Source organism: Anas acuta, chromosome 8 (genome assembly GCF_963932015.1).
Source record: "Anas acuta chromosome 8, bAnaAcu1.1, whole genome shotgun sequence".
Taxonomy (NCBI): domain Eukaryota; kingdom Metazoa; phylum Chordata; class Aves; order Anseriformes; family Anatidae; genus Anas; species Anas acuta.
The window spans coordinates 9,576,428-9,600,361 of NC_088986.1; the positions used below are offsets into that span (position 1 = coordinate 9,576,428).

General features: G+C 50.7%; 1 long non-coding RNA gene across 2 annotated transcripts; it reads right to left on the reverse strand.

The window, feature by feature from the left end:
* Nucleotides 1-4,763: 4,763 nt before the first annotated feature.
* Nucleotides 4,764-10,853, reverse strand: LOC137860465 (uncharacterized). Of its 2 annotated transcripts, none has more exons than XR_011098931.1 (3): nt 10,753-10,853; nt 9,412-9,533; nt 4,764-5,289 (listed from the first exon to the last, which is right to left on the reverse strand). It is a non-coding gene; the product is annotated as an uncharacterized lncRNA (long non-coding RNA). The 2 variants fall into 2 exon arrangements; XR_011098930.1 differs by having other exon boundaries at nt 4,764-7,090.
* Nucleotides 10,854-23,934: the final 13,081 nt, after the last annotated feature.

A 23,934-nucleotide genomic window follows, 5' to 3' on the forward strand; every position in this document is an offset into this window, starting at 1 on the left:
GTCCTCCACTAGCTCACTTGTTTATTTTGGAGGGGTTGTAACGCACCCCGAGCCAGGGGAGCTGGTGCTAATCCAGCCCACAGGAGGATCTTGGCCAGGAAAGAGAAGCTGTCACCACCACCACATCCTTCCAGACGGACGTTGTGGAGATCGACGGCTCCGATAGCACGCAGGGAAACTCCCAGCTGCATCTCCTGGCACCGCACCCTGCCTGCTGTCACTCGTCCTGCTCTGAGCTCAGCTCCTGCAACCAAACCCCTGCCCTCCAAGAGCAAAAGGAGGGGACCTGCACGTCCCACACAGACACCTGCCCCAGGCTCTGCAGTCCAGCAGGGACAGGGCTGTTTTTGGAGTCAGAGAAATGCAAATAATGTGAGCAGATGTTTATTTATTTCCCTCGCTGCAGCTCAGCCACTGGAACGAGATGCCCAGCAGAGCAGTGAGGTCTCCAGGTTCTGGTGGCTTCAGATCACAGGCAGGTGGTTTTTTTTTGGTTGTTTTTTTCTGGAAGGGATGTTTTGGCTGGGCACAGCACAGGGTAGGTGGGAGAAACGAAACCTCCAGCTTGGATGACCTCCCCAGCCTCACGGGCTTGGCACCTGCTCTGAGCAGGAGGCCAGCACCCCAGCAGGATGGGACATCCCTGGCCTGAGCTGCCGTGGGGATGTCTGCACGGCGATCTGCTGCACCACCAGCATAAACCAGTGAGCATTGCAGTGAACTCTGCCCCTTTACTGGGCCATGCTGGGAGCTCCTTGGAGGAGATGTCCCAGGTACTGTGTGCTGATCTGTCACAGAGCTGGCTGGGGACACGTCCATCAGGCCTTTCCAAAAGCCCACGGATTTTGTCTCCTTGCTTTCTTCCTCCTCTCCCTTTTATTTTTCTGCACTCTCAGGTCAGCGTGGGATATTTCAGAGAGATCTCTGCCAAACTCGGGCGCTTTGAAGGCAGCTGGTGGAGCAACCTCCAGAGACGGGGAGAAGGAGCAGGGCCGGCTGGGTGCCTTCCCAGGAGAACCGAATCAAAGCCAGAGGAGACGGCAGCACGAGCTGATCCGACTCAATCCACCAGGGGTTCCTCCCTCCCTTTGTTACCGAGCCCAGCCCCGTGGCCCTTCCCGCTTTGAAATTAGTGAAACCTTTGCTAAATTTCAGATTATGTTCCTGGGTTGCCAGTGGAGATGGCCTGCAGCAAAGCCCTGGGTTTTATCTTTAATTACCAGCGGGAGTTTTACATTCTTGCTGAAACCGAGCTGAGAGAAAAAAGCCAGCATCTGCGGTCCCCGCTGCGGAGCTGAGCACCTGCTCAGGGGAAGGCTGGTCATAGGAAGAGAGGGGTCAGCAGAAGATGATCTTCTCAGCCCTCCTGTACAGACTGCATCGCTGATGTGTTTGCTTAGCCAGAAGGAAATCCCTTCCACAAACCCGTGGCACTGCTGAGTAAAAGAAGGCACAGAAAATTAACGAAGTGGGAGCATCAATTCTTTGTCCATCACCAGTAAGAGTCTCCTGAGGACTACGCGGGAGGAGGAAAACGTTCTCTGTCCAATGCCCTGGGAGACAAAGCTGTGCTTCCAGCACCACTATCCAACTCCTGGCCAAGGGTTTCCATCCCCTGTACATTGTCCTGTCCTGGAAGTGGTGCACGGGTTGCTGTACTGGCACGTGTAGGGGCAGGAAGGCAGAGAGGCACGGGCTGAGCTGGTCACGGTACAAGGGGCTGGGGCAGGGCAGTGTATCTGGAGCTTGTTTCCTACCCGTTTGTTTTTCTTGCTGTTCTTGACAAACCACGCACAGGTCTACGTGTGTTCCTCGGGTTCGAGGTCACCTTGTGTTCAGCCGAGCACAATAAAACCTTAAAGGAATGGGGCGCAGCCAAAGAGCTGGGTGGCTTTGAGCCCGAAGGTGCAACAGGCCTGGAAATATCACAGCTACCAGAGGTCGGAGAGCCCTACAACTGCTATCTGTGCAGGTGGCTTCCTAAGACACCCTGCTCCTGCAGTGCAGAGATCTTGGGATCACCTCTGAGCTGCTGGTGACAGCCAAGGAGGGGTGAGAGCCTGTGCGATGCCATTCCCACCCCAGCCAGCCTGGTCAATTAAAAAACAAAGGCAGAGGCGCTTGGTCCGGGTCTGCTGGCCCTATTAAACTCATTATCTCCCCCCAACCAACAGAAAGAGGGCAACTGTTCACGTAAGACGCAGCTAATAATATCTGAGTACAGGACATTGCTGCTAAATTATAGGGAGGGCTCGGGAAGGGAAATTAGTGTCATTTGCAAGCCCAATAATAGGGGCTGCGCAGCATGAATGCCGATGCGGGAGGAGGGTGCGTGGCTTATGCAACCGTCCCCGTCCTCCTCCAGCAGGGCACAGCCACCTCCTGCCCCCTGCAGCTCTGCCAGCACCCATGGGACCGAGGTGCCCACGGCCAGGGGGTGCAGGATGCCAGCTCCATCCTCTGAGTTATTCCTTGACCTTGGGGACCCTCCAGCAGGTGATTAGGAAATGCCCCCTTCCCCTGACACACAGGTGAAGCTGTGATTACACTAATCAGCTGCTCATTAGTGTTACTCAGCTCAGGCTGATCCTACACCCACCGCGGGCTGGAGAAGCCCTCAGCTCTGTTGCTGTCCCCACTGATGGGGAAAGGGCTCTGCAGGGCACCGCTGGGGTCTGGCAGATCTCAGCATGGGGACACAAAGAGAGCCACTTCATGGCAAGGGCGCTGAGTCTGTGACAGAGTCAGAGCTTCCCCAGGAGCCCCATTCCCAAGTCTAACAGCCAGGCTGCAAGGAGGGACACCAGGGGAAGGTATTTATGGTGATGCGATTGTGTCCCCTCCAGAAGTTGAGCCCAGCACTGCTCCGATGTCACCTTTGATCACTGAGACCAGCCCAGCACATGGATTTGCAGGGATGATTCCTGTCGTTTCCTCCCTTTTACCCTCACTCAAGGCCAGGGAGGTCATGCAGGTGATGCTGGCATTGACCTGCAGCAGGGCAGGGACCCCTGCACCAGCACATCCAAATTAAAGGCACCACATTTGCCATGGTGGGGGGAAATCATTGCTGAGGGAGGCTGGGCCATCCTCCCCACCTACAAGTCAGACCTTCCTACCCCACCACTTCAGCACCAGCCCAGTTTTAAGCCCCCAGGAGGCGTACAGGTGCTGCTGGATCAGAGCCCTCCTGCTCTCATCAGCTCCCCACAATCTGACTGCCAGGCACCGAAACCCCAGCTCTCTCCTCCATTGCCTGGCATTCATCAGGTTGCATTTTCTGAGATGAGAGGTTTTTCCTACTTGTCAGCGCTTCCACCCACGCACACGGCTCCCTCCTGAACTCTGTCTCGCTGCCTCCAACCCTCCCTGCTTTTTTTTTGGAAACGGAGAGCAGATCCACATGCATCCCCCTATCCCCCAGGGAGACGCAAAGCCATTTACAGGGCTCCCTGGGTGGAGAGGCTTCTTCCCCTGGTCCCTAACTCCATCCTGTTTTGATCTCCAGGAGAGATGTCTCCTCCCTGGGGGTGGAGGGAAGAGTTAGAAGCTGCCCTGCTACAAAACACACCGGTAGTTTGCAATTCATCACCAGCCCAGGTGCACTCTCTGCTGCCATTACAGGGTGACACTTCCCTCTAATGCTTGGGAACAGCAGCTGTCACTCCACAACTGAGCACTGAGGCTACAGGCTGCTCTGTGCCTCTCCAAAGGTCTCGGATTTAGCAGCTTCTGAGGATTTCTGAGCACAGAGCAAATTGGTGTCTCATGTAGGCGACAGCCCCAGGGCCAGGGGCTGGGTCCTGGTGTGACCCTGCCGGGAGGGACCCTCCAGGCTCCATGGGGCTGGATCAGGACCCAGGGGCTCTCCCTACGCATGGGGTCAGGACAGGACCTACACATTCAGCCCCAGGGAACCATAATCTCAGCAGCAAATCCCTGCCAGCAGCAGCCCCCTCGAGGCTGTCCCTGCCAGCCCCCTGCCCTCCTGCCCCGTGGGAGCAGCTCTCCTCTCTTCCAGGTGTGAGCAGGAAATGGGAGGCTTTCAAAAACCCTGCCATTAACAATAAAAATAATAGAGCAGGAACATATGTCTCTCCGCAGGCCCATCACTTTCTGCTTGCTGGAATTGAAGTGTTTTGCCATCAGTGTGACAGCATGCTGATACATCGCCGGAGCCATAAAGCTGCTGGGTTTATTACTGTTATTAACCAGGTTTTCTAAAGAAACAATAGCACGCCGTGTGGGACTGCCTGCATGTCAATTCACACTCAGCTTGGGAGCTGGTCAACCAATTTCAACCCAAATAGCTCCAAAGTTGGAGGCTTGGAGGCTGCCAGTTTGCACATGTGCCACTGGAACAGAGGGATGGGACAATCCCAGTGACAGCCCTGCTGGTCAAGCTGTGATGAGACCTGACATCACTCTGGGAGAGCCCCACTTTATACATTTTTAGCCCCCAAAGAAACAGAAAGCTAGTATTTTGTTGTAGGATTCCAGGTTTTTTTGTTGTTGTTGTTTGTTTTTGTTTTGTTTTTAAAGCACGAGTGTCCCTCTTCCAGGATGGAGCCAACACAGAGTTACAGAACAGGCTGGGGCTGAGCCCTCTCCCCAGTTTGTCCTGTCAAGGTATCAGCATCAAGCACCTCCCAAAGCTCCAGTTTGAGGTAGATGTCATTTGAGATGTCATTTCTTATCCCTCTATCAGAGGGATAAGTGGTAATCCTAGCTCAAGTTTCCTGCCCAGGGACCCAGTCCTGGGCTGAAATACCAAACATTTTCAGTCTTTCTTCCAACCACACACAACTGAGCCACACGGCTAACACCCCAGCTCCCAGTTAGACCTGCTTGGATACTGGCTCTGGAAGGTTTTCCACCTCAATCCTCCATATTCTTCAGTTAGTTTCCTCCAATAAATTCTCATTTTCTCATGGGTTGCTCAGAGAAGCAGGGTAGTTTTGCTCTGGGAAGCTCAGGGCCATCCATCTCCTTTGCCAGGGGACCAGAAGGGAGCATGGTCCTTTGCACACAACCAAAGGCAATGCTGCATGCCCAAGGCTACATTTTTCAGGACGGCATCCAAACCATCATCCATCACCCCAGCAGTAACCCAGACAAGCAGCCAGACCGACAAGCAAAAGGAAGGCTTCCCATGGAAAGATGAAGTCAGTGCAAGCCATTGCTCCTCGTGCTGAGGAGCCAGGAAATCTCTCCGTTGATCACTTGGAGCTCACATGGTTTAGTCTTCCAGCTCAGACCATTCCCACACAGCTGTGACCAGGCTTGATCCTGCAGGAAGAACATTTACCAATGCACACACAGGCTTAGCTAAGCATCAGGCCTGGAGCACTTTGTTCTTACTCATTTCTTCTCATTAAAAAGGCAAATATCTGTAAGTAAGCAGGGGGTGTTGCTCTTCCTACTTCACTTGTTTCTTGCTGGAAGCAGGGTTGACCTGATAAAGGTCTGGGTGAGGCAGATAAGACTTCATAACTGCTCCTCCACTGGTGAAGGCTTATTACTGCCATGAATTAGCCTTTGGCCCCTCACTGGCAGCAGGAAGGGATGATTTCATGCCATACAGCAATTTAATCCCTGGCCCACATCAAAACACTTTGTTGTGGCAAAACAATGATATTCACAGATTGACCAACTTCCTTACAACGGGAAACCCACATGTCCACATCACCCCTGGGATGGAGCATGGCCCAGCACCAGACTGTTTAGACTGGCAATAAACAACTATTTAAAATAAAAATAGGGGATCTCAAGATTAATCTATGCTAAAGGCTTGAAACTGAGCTCAGCTTCTGGCCAGCAGCATCCCCTCAAAGTACTGCAGCAAAATAAATGAAGCGCCACGACAGTCACACTCCCAGCGCCTCCAAGGTCAGGGTTTTCACACCTCGCTCCCCTGTGTATTGGCGTTTGGAGTCCATTTTTCACAGGTACAGACAGTCACAAGCTTGTGAGGAAAAAAAACAAACTTCATCTGTTGTCATTCCCTGTCTCCAAGCAACCGCTGCATCTCCTCTGCCTTCCACCCTCTCCACAGCTGGCAGAGACCTTCCCACTGAGCAGCTTAGCAAGGGGATGAACTCTTCACCCGCAGCAGTGCTGGTTCCTGGCTTTCCTCTCACCAAGCAACAGGCATTTGAGAGCTGAAAGTCCCCAGTTGCATTTTGCAAGGAAGAGGAGACACTTTTTGTAGGGCAGAGTAGCTGGGCTCACACCCAAGTGTCATAAATGCAGCGCTGGGAATAACCCCATAAGGACCCCAGCAGGGAAGGAATAGTCATGCAAGGACACCGCCACTTCACCCTGTCTAACCAGGGATGCTAACCCCAGGAGGAGTCTCCTGGGTGTTATTAGAGTCACAACTAAGCTGAAGGAAAGCTCTCAAGGGAGTAGATTTTGCTTGGGGAGACCTTTCAGTGCTGTGTCAGGATGGAAATTAGCAGTCTGAGCCTCCCCCAGAGCTTTTTCTTCTGCCAATTAATACATGAATAATCAGCATAATGTTTTGCCAATTGTTTAATGCTCCTACACCAGAGGCTACCCTCCCACAAGCCCTCCAGCCCCATTGAGAGAACCAATTAACTGCTTAAACATCTTCTGAGTCCTCAAAATCACCCACACAGCCCTTCCACAACAGGCATGGGCAGAACCACACCCTCACAAGTCCATCAGCACATTAAAGCCAAGCGCAATCAGCAGCTGAGGACTTGCAGGAAAAGTTTGAGGTGAGATAGTGGCTCTGCAAGGAGTCCATCAGCCTTCCCTTGTGCTGTGCCTGCTTGCAGAGAGCAGTTTGACACCTGTATAGGTGCTTTCCTGACATTTTCAGCTGTCCTCAATTCAGCTATGAAGAGCTGTTATGGTCTGTGCTGGAAACCTTGTCATCAAACATTTAATTCAGCTTCCAGTTGATTTGGAGTGCCTGTGTGCTGAGGGGGATCACCACCTTGCTAAAGCAGTGCCTGAAATATATTGTGGGTATCCATCCATTCCTTAGTCATAGTGATAATGAGGGTCCAGAAAGATTTCTTCAGAGCTTTCTTGTGGGCTTTCCTCCATCCCTTTATCCACCCTAAGAATAAGGAAGGAAAGTATTCTTTCTGCAGTGAAATTTCCCCTGGGAAATTTCCCATCAGAATCCACAGACAAGCATAAAAACAATATTCTTGTGTAGCTGAGTCCCACAGAGCCTCTGAGGAGCTTAGAGGCATCAGATGGTACCAGGTACACACTGCCAAAGGGTTCAAGTTTCTGTATTCCTGAAGGCAGACCCATCTCTGACCAGTTGTTCGTATGATCACCAACCTTGCTGCCTGTGTGCACTACCATCAGCAAAATAAAGAACAATAAACATTGGTAAATGCACTCAGCATGCACTAGTGGTGCAGTGTCACAGCCAGAGAAAGGACTTCAGGGTCCCTGGGGGACAGCTGTGTTGTTGTTAAGCTGTGTTCAGAGGAATTGTGGCCTGTGCTGGATTTAACCACAAGAGCAGCATTTACAGGCCATCACAAATACAAGGCCATATCTGTGTTCAGTGTTTCTACCCTAACAGTGCATCAGGCTTAGCTTATCTTGCTGAAAAAGCAGTTTGGCCCTGCTGATATATGACACATCCCTTTTAAGCTGACATGAATCCCTCCATTGTCACCCAGGGATGCTGGATCAAGGCCTCCTTGGATGCAAAGCTGCCAGGAGGCCGAGAGCAGTGGGCCAGGGAGGAAGCCGGGCCCAGGCCCTGAAGCCAGAGCTGCTTACAGGCTCAGCAGGTCTTCTGGCCCCTCCACTCCAAGTGCAGAACAGCAGAATTGTTATTAAAGCACCAGCTGGGCTGGCAAAAACAAGCCTCTCAAGCCATCCTGCAAAGCCAGAGAGGCACAAGATGACTCCTGACTTCCCATTAGGCGCCCCTCCGGGCACCTGCTGTCTTCCCTGCCACGTGTGTTTGTGGGCATACCCTCAAGCCCTGTTTACAAAGGGATTTCAGGCTCCTTTTAGGATAAGAGGTTGCTATAGAAACAGCAGATAAGAGATTGAGCTCACTGGGAGAAGGCCTGGGCTCTATTGGCTTAAACAATAGGAAAGCCCATCGGGGGAATACATCTGGCTGGGGACTGAGCGTGGAGCGCAGTGTTTTAATGAACTCATCCTGGTTTTTAGGAGAAGGCTGAGTGTCTGCAGCACTGGAAAGCTTTTGGCCTTCTGGAGGATGAGGTCCACTAAACCGTGAACAAAGATATGTTCACATATGTCCACAGGGTTCTGAGCCCAACCATCCTTCAGGAAGCTTCCAGCAAGAGCCTGGGCTCATAGCTCAGCCCTGCTATCACCATCTCATACCTTTGGCTGGTCTGTGAGCAGGCAGAGGTGTGACTGGTCATAGAAAGTGCAGAGAAACAGAATCGGGATGCAGCTAGGTAAATGAAACTGGTTACAGATGGGTGAGAATATAGCCTTGAAGAAACGTGTGCCAGGATCATAAAAGAGGTGCTCAGTCCTGATCCAAACCAGAGCCATTTCAAAATGCAAACCAAGACAGCAGTAAGTCAGCCCCAGGGGCACACTGTGCTAAGGGGGGGGACTCTGACCAGAGGCACAGGAAAATATCTCCTAGAGATTTGGCTGCAGGTGGATGCTTGCATCTTCTCACTCTGTCCTGCAGCCAGCCTCCAACAGGAGAAATACACCTGGAAAAACACTTCCAAAGAGAAACCTCTGTACAAAGCACAGCCAGGGCTCATCAGCGAAAGGCAGTGATTAACTGCTGAAATAGCAGGGCATTTCCATTTCCAAAGGCAGAGCTACCACACAGTCCTGAGAAAACCTCTTCACAATCAGCCTGTGTTGAAACAAACCCAATCAGTTAGACACCGAGAATGAGTGTCCCTCTGCGGATCCCTGCGGGGAGCTGATCTGATTATAGAGTCAGCTGGGGAGGTACTGGAAAGCACCCAGCAGGGGCTCGCAGGGAAGAAAATCACAGAGGAGTCTCAGACCAGACAGCCTGTCAGCAATAAACTGCCTACAAATGTGTGGGGAGATTGCCTTAAGAGATGCAGGTCCTCCCATAGCCTCCTGAGTGAAGCTGTAGGGTAGGAACAAGTCAGCACAGGAGTGTGCTCTCCAGAGTGGTCTTTGGGACATGAACCACTAAGGTAGGAAAGCTCCAGCCCTAGGATAGCTTCCTGAACCCACAGACCACATCACAGGAGCTTCAGAGCTAAGAAGTTTCTCAATCCCTGGAAAGATTAAGACTTAGTACAGTGGTAGCATTTCCTTAACTTCATGACACAGGACGGCAAAGCTATCAGCCAGCTCCCAAAGGATTCTGTCCCCAGCAAGGAACCCTGTAACTCCACAGCCCAGCCAGGAGCTGGAACAAGCCTCAGGTACCTCACAAGCAGCTGTAGGGTCAGCTCCAAGGAGAGACCTTCAGATAATTGCAGAGATGCCATCTTCTCCTCCTGACCTTCCTGTGGGGCAGCACTGGTGCCAGGACTTGAATGAGCAGGACCCTGAGATACACCAAAACTGACCCTAAGATTAGCATTCCAAAATCTCTTGTATTCTGTCACTTGTCCCTCTCCCCACAATTATTTCCCGCAAACACTGCCAGCAGTCACAGCCACCCCCAAACAAAATGAAGCTCGTGCACAGGAGGGGTGCTTTGAGGGGGGAGGTCCTGCATTTGCCCACATCAGAGGGGCAGAAAGCAGCAGCAAGGGCCTGGAGTGGTGACTCAGTGCCCACCAGTCCCTGTCACAGCACGGTGCACAGCCTCTCCTGTCACCCTGCAGCTGGGAGCTATGAAGGACCTTTTGAGACAGGCACCATGGGGAAGCCATGCAGAATAATCTACAAACCAACGTCTAATAATATTGTCAGATCCCCAAAGGGAATGAGGAAGAGAAGCAACCTGAAATCAACTGCCAAAACAATACGCTCCCTGATGTGGGCAGGGAATGGGTCTCTCACTGGGTAAGAGTCACTAGTTTAACCTTGCTGCTCACCCCCTCTTCTCACTTAAAGTAAATACTTACTTAACAGCAAGAAGAAAGGGAGAGAGAAAAGGCAGCATCCTCTCTGGAAGTGAGATTAAAGGGCACTGGAGGACAGAAATAGACAAGAGAAAGGATGGTGCTTTTTGGAGGAACGCGTGCTCTGCTTCTGGGTCAGGACATCCTCCCCTTGGCTAGATCCTATTACAGGCAGCAGGATTCAGAGATACTCAAAGACACTAATGGTAACTGAACAAATCCTGCTGGAATCAGGCAGGAGCTTCCTCCCACCTCCCACAGCTTTCAGGTTCAAAGCCCAGCTCCTGCAGGAGGGGCAGGACAGCACCCATTAAGCTGGGGGAAGGAGCTTAGAGTCATACCAGGCAATGGGACAGGAGGAACCAAAAGAGGAGGTAAAAGAACACTTAATCCCTTCAGTAAATACTCAAGCTGGCACTTGTATTTGTCAATTTGCACATCACTATTCAACCAAAAACAGAGGCTGGGCGTCTGGGAGCAGCAAGAGCTGGGCTGCTCCCCAGGGGACAGCAAGCAGGGGGCAGAGGAGCTCCATGGGCCCTCACAGATCAGGGCACAGCACCTCAGCACCTCAACAAGGCAAGCAGAGCAGGGTGCAGGTGACAGTCCACTGACAGCCCCACATGAGGCAAGGTGATAAATCAGACCCAGCACCCACCCAGGGAGCCCCCAGCAGGAAACAGGGTAAGTTACTTACAACACACATCTAGGGTTCATTATGGAAACAGAATCAGAAATGAGAGAAACAAAATTATCCCTCCCTAGCTAAGGACCAGGACCAGAAAAGAGGCTGACAGCTATGCCCTGAGCTTAAATGGAGCCCCCAGACCAATGTGCAGAGAGTGCATGGGTGGGTGTCCCAGCTGAAGCTGCTCAGGGCAATTAAAGCCTATTAATGCACAAGGGCGATTTGCTTAGCAGAAAAAAGCAATTCTGACTAGACAGAGGGCCCTTGAGAAGCAGCCGGAGTCCATTAAAAAGACAAGCAAAAATAAATCTAATGTAGCAAGGGGAGTTTCCACATCTCTTTTTGTTAATAGCCTATTGCTAACCAGCAATAAAAGGGAGGAAAGAATTAACTTCCTTACCATATCTTTTCAGAGGTCTTAGGCAGGGTAATGAAATAGAAAATTCATTTCCAAAATACATTCAGCCCTGAAACCTGAGCATGTTTCCCTGGATGTTTGAGAGGGATGCAGAAGGAAATAAAATAAGGCCATGGGCTCCTGAGGTCATGTCAGAAGTTGAAGTGTTCATTTAAAAAAAGGGGGAGCTGGTGTTTCTGGAAGAGTTCATCGAGGGGAATCGTCTTGCTGACACTTGCCAGGCAAATTGATTCCATGGGAGTCCAAGGCAATGGGAGTGATAGGAGATTCTTCACAGTTCTATTACTGCTTGAAAAGCAACACTGAATTTGGGGATTCAAGGAACGGGTGATTCCTTCTCTTGGCTGCACTAAAAACCATATTTTATGCAGCCTATATAGACAAAGCCACAATGCACTGCATATCTACTGAGTTTAAAGCATGGCACAAGCTGCAAATGAAACGTTTCTATAGGGAATAGCTTGGAAACTTTGCCCTCAGAGTCCTGCTGTCTTACAGCTCACTGCTAAGGCTACCGATAAGAGAAGCAGGGAAACTCCCCAGGAGCGATAGCTTGCTGCAGGGACACTGCCTTCCCCTGTCCTCCAGGCCAGCTCTTCACCATTTGGCACTTTTCTCCCCTTTAATGTAACACTGCAGGTTGATTCCCTGCTGAAATGAGTGCTGAAAGGCCCATCTGTTTGCCTGCAGGACAGGCAGCTCCTGGCAGATGAGCTGCCCATGTCCACACTTTTCCATCACTCTCCTGTCTGCCGCTGCCTCTTGGATATTAAAAACCACCTGCAGTGATGTTTCCTCGTTGCTCTGTGCTCCCTCCTCCAGTCTGTCACCTTCAGCCCTTTGGCAGGCGATTAGCTGGTCGGGGAAGCCGGGCTGAAGGAAATTACCAGCTCCCTAAATAAGCACGCAGGCTGACTTAGCGAGGGTTTCGTGATGGACAAGCGGGCTATTTCGGGACTGCATCACTAAACCGCATTATGGCTTTGTGGATGCACAAAATCTGTGTAAGAATGAGGCTCAGGCTCAGTGTGGCTGGCCTGCTGGCCTTTTCACCTCGCCTTGCTCCTCTCTTGGAGCGATGAAGCACTGCTGGACCACGGCCATGGTTTCTCCAAACCTTTTTGTACCACATATAACGGTACAGGCTCGGGGCTCTGGTCCTAACACCATGCCCATTGGGTTTCCCTTCCAGCAGGCTGGCATGGCTCTTCCACACCATGGATGTCAGGGCTGTGTTCCTGGGCTGGAACCTCATCTGGGACGCTTTGTCAGAGCAGATCTGTCCCACTGCCAGGCTCCTGGGTCTTCTCCCTGCACGGCCACCAGCTCAGTGCCTCCCTTCCAGCCCTGGGCAATGATGCTTTGGCTGCTCGTAGGCACTCAGGGTGAGTCTATAGCACTTAGTGATTTATTGGTTTTCGCAGAGCCAGATCAAAACCCTTAGCACTGAAAGGCCTCAGCCAGTTCGTTCCTTGCCTAATAATTCCTCCAAAGTTAATTTCACTGTGAGACGGATGCTGTTTGTGCTTCAGCCTCTATAATCCTGCCTGCCCTTGCTCTGGTAAAGCACCCTCTTCATCTCCACCCCTCAGAAAACCCATATAATAGAGAAGAGGCAAGAAAATCATGCTCTGCATGTTTTTCAGGCAGCTTGGCATTTAATAAGTACACTCTACAACTTGAAAGGTCAGCTAGATCCATACTACAGCTGTGGCACCTTGTTATGTATTTAGGAAACTAATTAGGAACATGGGTTCTATGGGGGAATTCTCATCTGTCCCCGTGTTGCCTAATCTGTTGTCCTTTGAGACACAAAGGAAAGAGAAAAAAAAAGAGAGAGAGAGAGAGAGAGAGAGAGAAACAGAGTGGATGATACTTGAAAGAACAGCAGTACAAGGTCCTATCTGCATCTGCCCATCCCAGAGATAAGCATTAAGGAAATGCTGCAGACTTCGGCCTCTGCCAGTCCGTGGCTTGCTGCAGAGGGAGCTGAGCAGTGCTCACAGCACATCAGACACGGCAGGAAGCAGGGACTGAGCAGCCTCCTCCATGGAAGGGGCTTCTGCCTTGGTTTCGTGCTGCGATGAGCCAAAGTGGGTTTGGAAACACCCCAAAGTGGTATTCCCAAATGTACTTTTTGGAGAAATTTTGAACCATAGGGGGAAAAAAATGAAATCTGTTTCAAAGGAAGACCAGAAACTAAAGAAAAATAGCTGTGGGATATCCTGCAGTCCAGAAGTTCTCCTGCTTATGAGCTCTGCAGAGCCACGCTGGTTAAGCAGTGGGATGAAAGTGAAGAGATTACTTCTGAGGCTGTAGACGGGTTCATTGGAACCAAATTAACACCCTCTTTCATGTTCACTTTCCATCCATGCTTTTATTTGCTGTCAGGAGACCTAACCCGTGCCTCTCACTCGCTGAGTCTCCCCCTTTCCAGCCTCCCCTTCCCCAGGCCCCTGCTCTCCCTCACTCTCCCCGTCGCAGCGGCTCCACGCACCCACTCCCGACGTGACTAATTGTCCCCGGGGCTGGCAGCACTTCCCACGGTCTGGATCCACATCCCCGCTGCCATCTGTCCCTGCTGTAACCTGCTGCCTGCCTGCAGCCCGCTGCTGCACAGTTACTGCAGAGCCTCCCTGCGAGGCACACGGTCCCTGTGGCACAGCTGTGTCCAGCCATGGAAAGCCCATGCTTTCTCTGGGGTGTTATTTTCTTCCTTATTTACACCATCCTGTAAGATTTCCTCAGCCCAAAGGCCAGCCCAGCCCTCTGAAGAGGAATGGTCTCTGTGCTCCATCACAGAGCAACACCTGGACATGCCCTGCAAGCCCCCTTTGATCCCCTGGAGCTGGTGCACCCATATGAGCCACCCAAAAGGAATTTTCTCCGGATGCAGGAGCTGCTCTGGCTGGATTTCCAGCCTGCCTTCAGCTGCCTCTTGCGCAAAGGTGTATTAGAAATGACATGAGTGAGCTTCTGACTTGACAATCCTTTTAATAACGACCCTGCAGTGGGCCACGATTACTGTCATGCACCAGAGCTCAGATCAAATGCGATCAATTTTCAAGTAAAAAAGATGGTTTTCCTGACCGTACCGCTAACAGCACTGGTCTCCTGCTTGTTCAGGGCTGTCACCAAGCTCTGCCCGCTAGCATGACCCAAAGTCTGCTGGTGCACACACCTCTGCACGCACCCTGTCCTCAGGAGCACAGTACTGTTAGCAGGGGCATTGCTGGAGTCATTGCTGCTGGGTTTGGAAACTTCCCTCCGAGGACCAAGACCCCATTGAGGATGCCAAGGGATTGAAAGTGCATCCCAGAGCCGTGAGGTGTGCCCAGCACAGAAGAATCCCAAAACTGTGAAGGAAACTGAAGGCAACTGATGAAATATAAATCTCTGTTTCTTGGAGAAGTCCTTCTGGCTCAGATCGGGGTCAGGTCTCTTGGATATCCCACTCCCACTGACCAAGCTCCCAGCTCACAAGCCACAGGCTCACATTGCCACCACAGCTGGCAAGTGCCAGCTTCTGTGCAGACCTGGAAGAAAAGAGGCACCACAGAAAAGGCAAACAGTGCTAGAGGGGGAGAACATTCAAATGAAGCATTTAGAGCTGCCTCTTGCTGTTGTGTCTTCCCCCACACCATCAGCCCGGACTTTTCTTGCTCTGCGCTGCGGGTGTGACTGGCTCTGACTGATTGCCCCTGATTTCCATATTAAGCGAGGCGATTGGAAATGAACGCCTTCTTCTGCCATGAAATTCTGTCTATAATTTTTATTAAAAGGTCATTAGCATCTTTTTTGTGTTCCCTCCTTCCGACGTCTGTGTTTTTGCATGCCATTAAGAGAACCATAGGAGAGAATTTTAAGAGTTATGAAATGCCAGATTATGTTAAGTAGATTCTGGATGGTCTTAGCAGAAATCTGGCACCTCAAAAAACCTGCTGCACTGCCTGGGGTGTGCAATATTAATTCGAAACCCTATATAAATATCCTCCGTGGATGCTGCATGGAGTCCCACCAGGTCAAGGGATGGTCCTACCTAGTCTTACCTGGCAAATAATACTCAGTGAACCAGAAATGCCCTTGTTGTGGTTACCCAGTTCATCTGACATTACAGCACAGGCCATCTTCTGGACCAGGATCAGCTCTACAGACTTGGCTTTCATCAGCCAAGGGTCTATCAAGATGCTGAGGCTGACGGGTTTTCTCTCCAGAATGCCAGGCAGCTCCTCTCCCCAGAAAGGGTTGCTTCTCGTAGCAGTTAGGTGCAAGACAACAGAGAGGTTGTGTGATTGCTTCAACAGAAGGTCCTTCCATCATGAATGCATTCTCCTGCTAATTGGAAAGCCCAATGGGAGCTGAGGAAAATAAAGAGCTGCCCCTTGACACTCCCGAGTGCTTTCCTTCATCAAGGGATGCTCAGCATTCAGATGAGCTGCTTATTTACAGCTGCCGTGCCTGCCTGGAGAGCTGTGCTGCACACACTTGGGTGAGTCCAGCGAAAGGTCAGCTGGTCCTGCTTCACGGGGAGCACTGCTGGTGGGCTCTGAGCTCCAGCACTCTCATGTGTGAGCACCACAGAGAGCTTAGACATGAGAGAGGAGGGGTAGTGCAGCCTTTCATCTCCTTTTCCCACAGAGTGAACAGCACCAACCTTAGAAATCCAGGTTAGGAACATTTTGGTGAAAAATGGTCCCCACTCACCTGCCTTCTGCTCTGGGTGATGTCCCCCACCCTGCAGCAGGAGCAGCCAAAAGGGACACGTGCCCGTGCCTCAGCCTCCCCAGCTGACAGCTGCCTGTAGTTGCTTGCAGGAGGATTCCCAGCTGAGATCTGCAAATCTGATTTAGATGGAGGAGAGGGAGGTTTGGGGAGCCCACCGACACAGAGACAAGCCTTTCTTCCCAGTACCAGCATTACAAGCCAAGTGGGTAAAGGGTTTACTTCACAAAGCTTCTGGAGATTTCTTCTTTTCCCTCCAGTCCCAGCTGATGATGAAAGATAAAATCTCAAGCTTCTGTGAACCGCAAATGAAATGGTATAAAAACAAAACCAACTGGTTTGAACCAATTAAAATGTTTTGTTTCAGTAGCTTCTGACCACGCTGTTAATAATCAGATTAATTTGCGGAACAAGGGTGTTTCAAATTGCAAAACTGAAAATCTCGCTTGTTAAAGTGGCACTTTTCAAGAATTTCAGGGCTGTTTTTTATCTGAGACGTTTGTCAAAGCTGTTCTTTTTTTACCCACCAAAAGTTTCAGCTTCAATACCTCTGCCACACTTCTGACTCAAACAGAGAGAAAAGCGAGGCTGCCCTTGCTGGCTCAGTCACGGCCCAAAGCCAGTGGGGAACCAAGGTCGAACCCAAGGTCACTCCCTAAGTCAGCCTCACATCAAAGGTTTGAAGCTATCGGACAAGTCCTGGATCCCTCACGGGATTTCACTTTCGGTTTTCACCTGGATTTTCTTAATGCCTTAAAATCTCCAGCCCATCTTTCATCTCCAGGCATTACATGCAAACCACATTAACTTCTAAAGAGATTAATGGGGCTGTGTTGTACAAGAGCTGGTGGTTTCCACTTCATTTGCACCGCTGATCCAGGTGACTCCTTCAGCATGCTCCGTGATCGACCTACCTGGGCAGCTTGGATGTGACTGGAATGACAAGCGAGCCTGTGGCAGAAGACAAACCTCCTCGGCACTGCTGTTACTGCTGACATTTCTGCTCTTTCAGACATCAGCTCGGAGGCCTGGGTACTGTTCCAACAAATGATGCTTTGACTATTGCAAGAGGCTCCAGCATATTCAGGTCCCCAAGTGAACAGCCAAGCAGTGTTCACTTAGGAAAGGAGTTGGAGAGATGCAGCAGTGGCGTAATGAAACCTGCACAGCTGAGGTCACAGACAGCTCTAGGATTCCTGGAAAGCATCCTAGGAAAATCCTGGGAAGCAGCATGGACAATCCTAGAAAGCAAAGGGGAGATTCCTACAGAAGAGCCTAGGAAATCCTGAGAAAACATCTACAAAATGCATGGTAAGCATGCTAGGACTTCCCTTGAGAGTAATGTGAGAAATTTCTTGGAAGTAACACGGGGCATTTCTAGAAACCAAAGAGGAGATTTCTAGAAAGCGATGTGGAAATTCCTAGGAAGAAACATAAAAAGCCCTGGAAAGTAATATAAGAATTCCTAGAAACATAGTGATCTGTGAGTTGGAAGGAACCTGAGAAATTCCTGGGAAGTACTCCAGGAAAATCCCCTGATAAATAAATAAACAAACCAAAGGAGAAACTCCAGGTAAGCAAAGTGAAGATTCCTAGAAACCAACATGAAAATTCATAGAGAACTCCTTAGCAGATTCCTGGAAAACATCCTGAGATGTTCCTGAAAGCCACATAGGGAATTCCTTGAGAGCACCTGGGGACAACCTTAGAAGACTGGGGGCAAATCCCTGGAAACCTCCTGCCCAAAGCAGGCTCAGCTCTGAGGTCAGACCTGGTTGTGCAAGGCTTTGTCCAGCCAGGTCTTAAAGCCTGGACAGGGATCACAAGGCCCTTCTGGGCCCTGTCCCTCTGCTTGACTGTCCTCATGGATAAAAACACGTGCCACAGAAAGAGGATACATAAAAAAGAAAGAGTCTGACCCTCTCCTGTTCCAGCTGGTGTTCATCACTACTCATTCTCCCATTGTGACCCCTGTGAGGAGCTTGACTTGATCTTCTCAGTAATTTCCTCACAGCCTCACAGCCTCCCATCCTCTCCAGCAGGCGCTGAGCCTGCCTGCCTGCCTCCCAACTTGCTTTTTTTTTTTTCTCCACGCCTTCCTCAGATGCTGCTTCTCAGCCCACTGCTGCTCAGGAAGAAGAAAAGATCACAGAGAAGTTGGTGGCATCACTCTGGTGATGTGCAATTATCTCCAATAGGCCTCACTATGTCTGATTGCCTTCCCTTTGCTTTCATGCCTGACACTTCAAACATTGGGGGTGCTAAAGCAGGAAGGCTTTGGTTAATTGAATGAAATGAGGACTCCAAAAAATGGATTTGCCTTATTTGGAAGGTCCTGGTCTGCCTGTCCCCATTGCTGTGCCCAGCTCAGGAGCATGAATACCAGGAGAGAGGATGGGTGAATGCAGGACGGTGCCCTCAGTACTAGGTAGACCCCAGTAGTGCTGAAGGCACCTCTCAGGGAACTGGTTTCAGCATCCCCACGCTCAGCCTCCCCCTCACCACCTGCAGAGCACCTCAGCAGGATGGTGGCTGCTCTCCGGGGGAATTCCTGCTCCTGAAGCCTCTGCATTTCAGCCTGCAGGATGACAGCTGCTGCTAGGGCAGAGCCACGCACGCCCACGGGCTGGCTGCATGATGAAAACAAAGACGCCTGGATCCTGCAGGATGTTGTTTTTATCACCTGGCTTGTGGCTGCTGCCGTGGGACTCTCCTTCAGGGAGATGTCCCAGCACTTCTGCTGAAAGAAAAAGAAAAAAAAAAAAAAGAAAAAGAAGAAATGATTACAGAGCCCGAGCTGCTGTGCAGTTGGGAAAGCAGATCAATGCATCTTCAGCAGATCAATCACTGTCCCGGGCAAGGGATTTCTAGCTGGAAAAACTCCCCTGCTGGGCCATTAGTAGAGCACCCTGTTCTAAATCAGGGCCTCCAGCTAACAACAGCGCTCTACTTGATTAATGCTGATTAGCCCTGCTTTGCTTGGTATGTTGATTAAAAAGCAAGGTTCATTTCCCAGGTTTCCTTCCCAATCACATTCCCTGATTTCTTTTGGCACCTCCACAGCCTCTTAATTCTTCAGCCCTCCAAGAAGCTCATCAGGCAAGGACAATGCTGAGGCACCAGCAAACAAAGGTCAGATGTGAACCGTGTCCTGAGGGAAGCTCTCTCCCACGCTGTGTTACTCCATATGGCAGGCTGGCTGGTGGCATCTTGACCTTAATCAGTTACTTAGGGACTTCAAATGCAGATAAATAGCCAAGGCTGCTCAAGATCTCCTTACATCCCAGTGGGGCTTTGGGTCTTCCTTGGTTCTCACCAGCTCTGGAAGCAAAGGGGCCCATGTTGTGTTTTCTCCAAATTATCAGCTGAATTGCTGTAGGAGGTTGAGACCAAAGGTACACCCAGCCTGTTCAGTGGCTGCAGCAGATGCATAAAAAGCATCAGAAACAGGGCACATACAAAGTGGTCTTGACTCAAACTTCTCAGCTTTGGTGGTGTGTGGTTTGGGGTTTCATTAGCCAGAAACTGCATTCATCTCATGAGGTTTAGCAGCCACGGCTTTGTCTAATCCCTCCCTGAACTCGCGCCAGCCTCCACAGCATCCTGTGGAAATGGGCTGGGCAATTCAATTGCTCTTCATGGAAAAAAAATACTTTCTTGTGTCGGTGTTAAGTGTGCTGATTGCTCACTTTCAGAAGCACCTAATTATGAGGAAAAGACAGTGATCTTCTTTCCCTCTGTGATATAATATGATAGGCCTCTGTCATTGCCCCTTTAGGCACCTCTTGTTCTAGCTGGGGACTCCTACCTTCATACAGAAATGATTTTGCAGCTTATTGGAAGTTGTTTTAATAAAACAACCAGTGCTCGGGAAAATGAAGTTCCCATTACCGCCTCTGCTTCGCAGTAAGAAAGTGGGAATTCAGAGCATCCTTAAAACACAGCCGAGTAAACAACAAGTCGGCACCGAGAGCAAGGAGTTAATCTGACATCTGAATATTCCCTGCTATTAAATAAGACGAAGACTTGCCTCCTTCAGCTCTTATGTAAATAGAACTCATCTGCGATGCAGATTTTATTAATTAACTGGCAAATCGAGAAAACCCTAATAGGCTGTAATTGAACTCCGCGTTGATGATGGATGAGGAGACACTTACAGGCCAGCCGCTGTGTCTGTGCAGCCACTCCTGGAGGGGCTGCCATCCCCTCTCATCCTCACGGCACAGGCTGCAATGTCCCGAGCAAAATCAAGGAGCTCCGAGGGGCAGACACGTGGCACTGATGGGACACCCAGTGCATTTTCCTCCTGAGCCACCTTTCCCTGCAAGGCAGCACGTGGCAGAGCTCATGGGAAGGAGGCACCGTGGAGGTAGGGGATGAAGGAAGCAACCACCTGCACGGATGCTTTGTGATTCCTGTTGGGGAACTAATTTTGCTTTTATTTTGATAGGGAAATGGTGAGGTGGCAGCGAGGCGCCCGCCCTCGGAGCTGCTGAAGCCTGGGTTTGTCTCTGCAAGGGAAGGGGAAGTGGCATTTGAAACAGTGAGATGTGAGAAGAGTCTCATTATTGCTCTGGATGGCCCCTTCATTAGAGGAAAACATGGTATTTAATGAAGGGGAAAGAAAACAGGAGCTCCCTGCTGGGTCCAGAAAGGCTTCTGTTTTCAGCTCTGGTCTTGCTTTTTCTTATTTGTGGGAGTGAGGGAGGCTGGACAGATCCATCCCCACAGTGCCCATCCCTGGGTCTTGTGAGGGGTGCTCTAAGGCCACCACAAACCAAGGTCTCCTTGTAGACAGCAACCCACAAGTGCCATTCCCTCTGCACAACGCAGATTTGGGGCACCTCGCCATGCCCACACTCAGGTGGTCAGAGACAGGGACAGGGTGCTGAGGGCTACCCCTCTCCAACCATATGTAACGTGGACGTGGTGCTTAGGGACATGGAGAAGTAGCAGAGTTGGTACTGTTAGGTTGATGGTTTCACCTGGTGATTTAAAGGTATTTTCCAACATAAATGACTTTATGTTTCTAAGATTCCTTTGTTTCCAAGGGGAAACTGAGGCATTGGGGATGTGTTTCCCATGCTCAGCACCAAGCCTGAAGACCACATTTGATTAAAGAGAACATTGCATTTTCCTCTTGGGCTTCCTTGCAAAATGCCCACAGATTACCATGATCTTTCTCATGATTGCCTCAACAAACTCAATATGGGATTCACGCATCAGGCTAATTCCTCCCTGCTAGCACCAACAATTTGCTCTCTCAGTGACACCCCGTGAAGTTTTCACCATGGGAAGGCAGAATCCCTGCTCTTCCCCTTCCTCCTCACCCAGTAATTGGATTTTCTAGCAGTGTGTCAACAGACTCCAGGAGAAGAACCGGCCCATGTTCCCTTTGCTGGGACGAGTCTGGCTCTGCTAGGAATTGAGATGAAAGGAAGCTGGTTTCCATCCCAGCATAAGCAGGCAAGAAGTGGAGCATGAACAGAGAGAAGACAAGCAGAGAAGCAAGCACTGTCATTTCGTCCTGTGTCTCTGCACCCCAAGCTGTCCTTTACCACTGCTCATGGCTGATAACCTTCACTCGGGTCTCCAGAAGGGGTATTTTAGTTTCAGAGTCTCACAGACATGTGAGGCCTTTTTCCTGCTCTTGCTGCTTTGCCCTGTGAGCCAGTGCCTTCATCCTGGGCCTCCGTGCATTATCACCGGGGCCTTCCAACCGAAGGAGCAAGTTTCCTTAAATTACATTTCCAGCGAGTATCTCTGCTAATTAAAGATTATGAAACGAATTTACCATTGCTTCAATTAAAATCCATTCACAGCTAATACCTTCCTCTTCTCAAACGTTATTTATTTACCGAGGGCGGGGAAGGAAGGAGCTGCGCTCGGAGTCTCCAGAAGTTCTCTGGGTTGGGAACAGGCTCGGCTCTGCCTCGTTACGGGGAACGGGTCCCCGGAGAATGCAGGCTGATTGCAATCTAATTTATGGCATTCATCAACATATGAATTAATGCTGGGGTCTCAGATAGGAGATCTCTCTATTTCTCCCTCCCCTCTTCGTGAAGGCTTGGCTCCCGCATCCATGTTCCCTTCCCTCCTGGCACTGCTCCTCTCCTTCGGTGCAGAAACAGCCTGGATTTGGGCACCTCACCTGGCTTTCTGTGACTGAATTAAAGCCAACTGAAGCCAAGGAAGGACTAGTCCCTGTTTTGTGTAAGCTTGCAACCTGCTTGGTGGCTGCCTGCCTCAGTTTCCCCATCTGTAACCTGAGGATGCTGCTCCTGGCTCACCTTGGAGAGCCCCAGGGAGAGCAAAACCACACTCGTGCTGCGGAGCCCTGCGTGCATGCTTGCAGAAGGCTTTTGTGTGCTTTCCTATTGCTCTTCTGTGTTCTTGGCTTTGACCTTGGGCAGAGCTGGACAAGAGAATAATCCAAGTCACTTGTGTTTTGGGTGCTGTTACACATGTTAAAGAAAACTTAAAACTGCAAAGTCTTCTCCTGGTTGGAGCCACTGACCCCCAGAGTGACTGAAAGCCCTGGAGCTTTTGACAGCGAAATAAATCATCAGCAGCAGTGGATGGAGGGCCACGAGTCTGCTGTCTGCCTGGAGGCAGGCACAGGCGAAACACGACAGCAAAACAAGTCTGAGGCCACAAAGTCAGCCTGCAGCACGCCTTGGGGCGGGAGAGGGAGGGCTGGGAGCACCCGGTACAGGTGACAGAGAAGGGAGCTGTGGTCCAGGATGGGACCTATCGACCTGAAATTAGGTCTGTCCAAGGTAGTAGCAGTGGGCTTTTAATGCCTTTGCAGGGATAAGGTGCAGGAGTCAAAGAGCCATGTCTGTGTGGTTAACAGTCCATGCAACAAAACCACCCCCTGCTCATTGTGGATTTCATTTTTGCTCTTAATTCAGCCTTCCTCTGGGGTTTCATCTCCTAGAAGGGAAAATACAACGTGCAGCACTTTAGTCACAACATAATAAGGTGGGTACAGCCACACCTCTGGTTTCGGGTGGGCTCAAAGTCCCTTCCATACTTGTTAAGTACCATACTTTGACTTCTGCTAGCTCTGTCCCTCAGTCCCCGTGCTCCCGTCCCTCAGTCTGGAGCTGCTGCAGACCACGAGGAGCTGGCTGATCTTGCCCAACCTGAATGAGGAAAATTGCCATCCAGTTTCAGCGTTCGGTCCAGGAGGGCTGTGTCCACACCTCTCACATACTCCAGGACCCACCTCCCTGTAGCAGCTGGATGCTCCCACCCGTGATCCACCATTTCCACACATTGCCTTGACACACAAGATGTCCTTTAGGACACTACCCACTAGAAAACAAGCACAGGGCAAAGTTTCAGCCCCTTTCTGCCATTAGCTCCCTTAATGTGAGCGTGCCTGGTGTGAATGGGGCAGTCTGCAGGCACAGGTACAGCCCCGCAGGCAGCAGCGCGAGGATCAGGCAATGCCCTGCATGATGCTGAGCTGAACCAGTGCCTGGGAAACAGCAGGCAAGGGCTAGGGAAGGTGTGAGGATCAGGGCACGGCTGGAGCACGATCTGCAATGCAGAAGAGAGCACTGCAACACCTCCCGATTGCAGCGGCAGATCCATCAGGAGTCACGGAGTGTGTTTGCAACCCGCCTGGCAGCCCAGCTGCAGCTCGGATCAACCAGCCCAGCACTTCTCAGGTCTTCCTCCACACCTCAAACACCAGCGTGGTTTGCAGGCCCCACACTGGAAGCAGGTCTTGCTCTGGGAGGTGGAAACACAGGAGGAAAGACTGCAGGGGACAGAGGGGAGACACGTGCACTGCTGGGTCTGCAGGGGAATGAGCCTTTGGGGAGCTCTATTTCTGTTCCTCCTGCTGTGATGGGGAAGTATTTTGGCAAAGTAGGTTAGTTTTCTATTTGCTTTACAAAATTTCTGCAGAATTTTCTACCTTCCCTGCTGCCCTCGTTGACATTTACAGTTTCCTCCTGGTCCCACATGTTAGCAGCTGGACGCCCGCCCCAGCCCTGCCCTGTGAGACTCCAAAAATTCAAACAGGGTTTGTGTGCCTT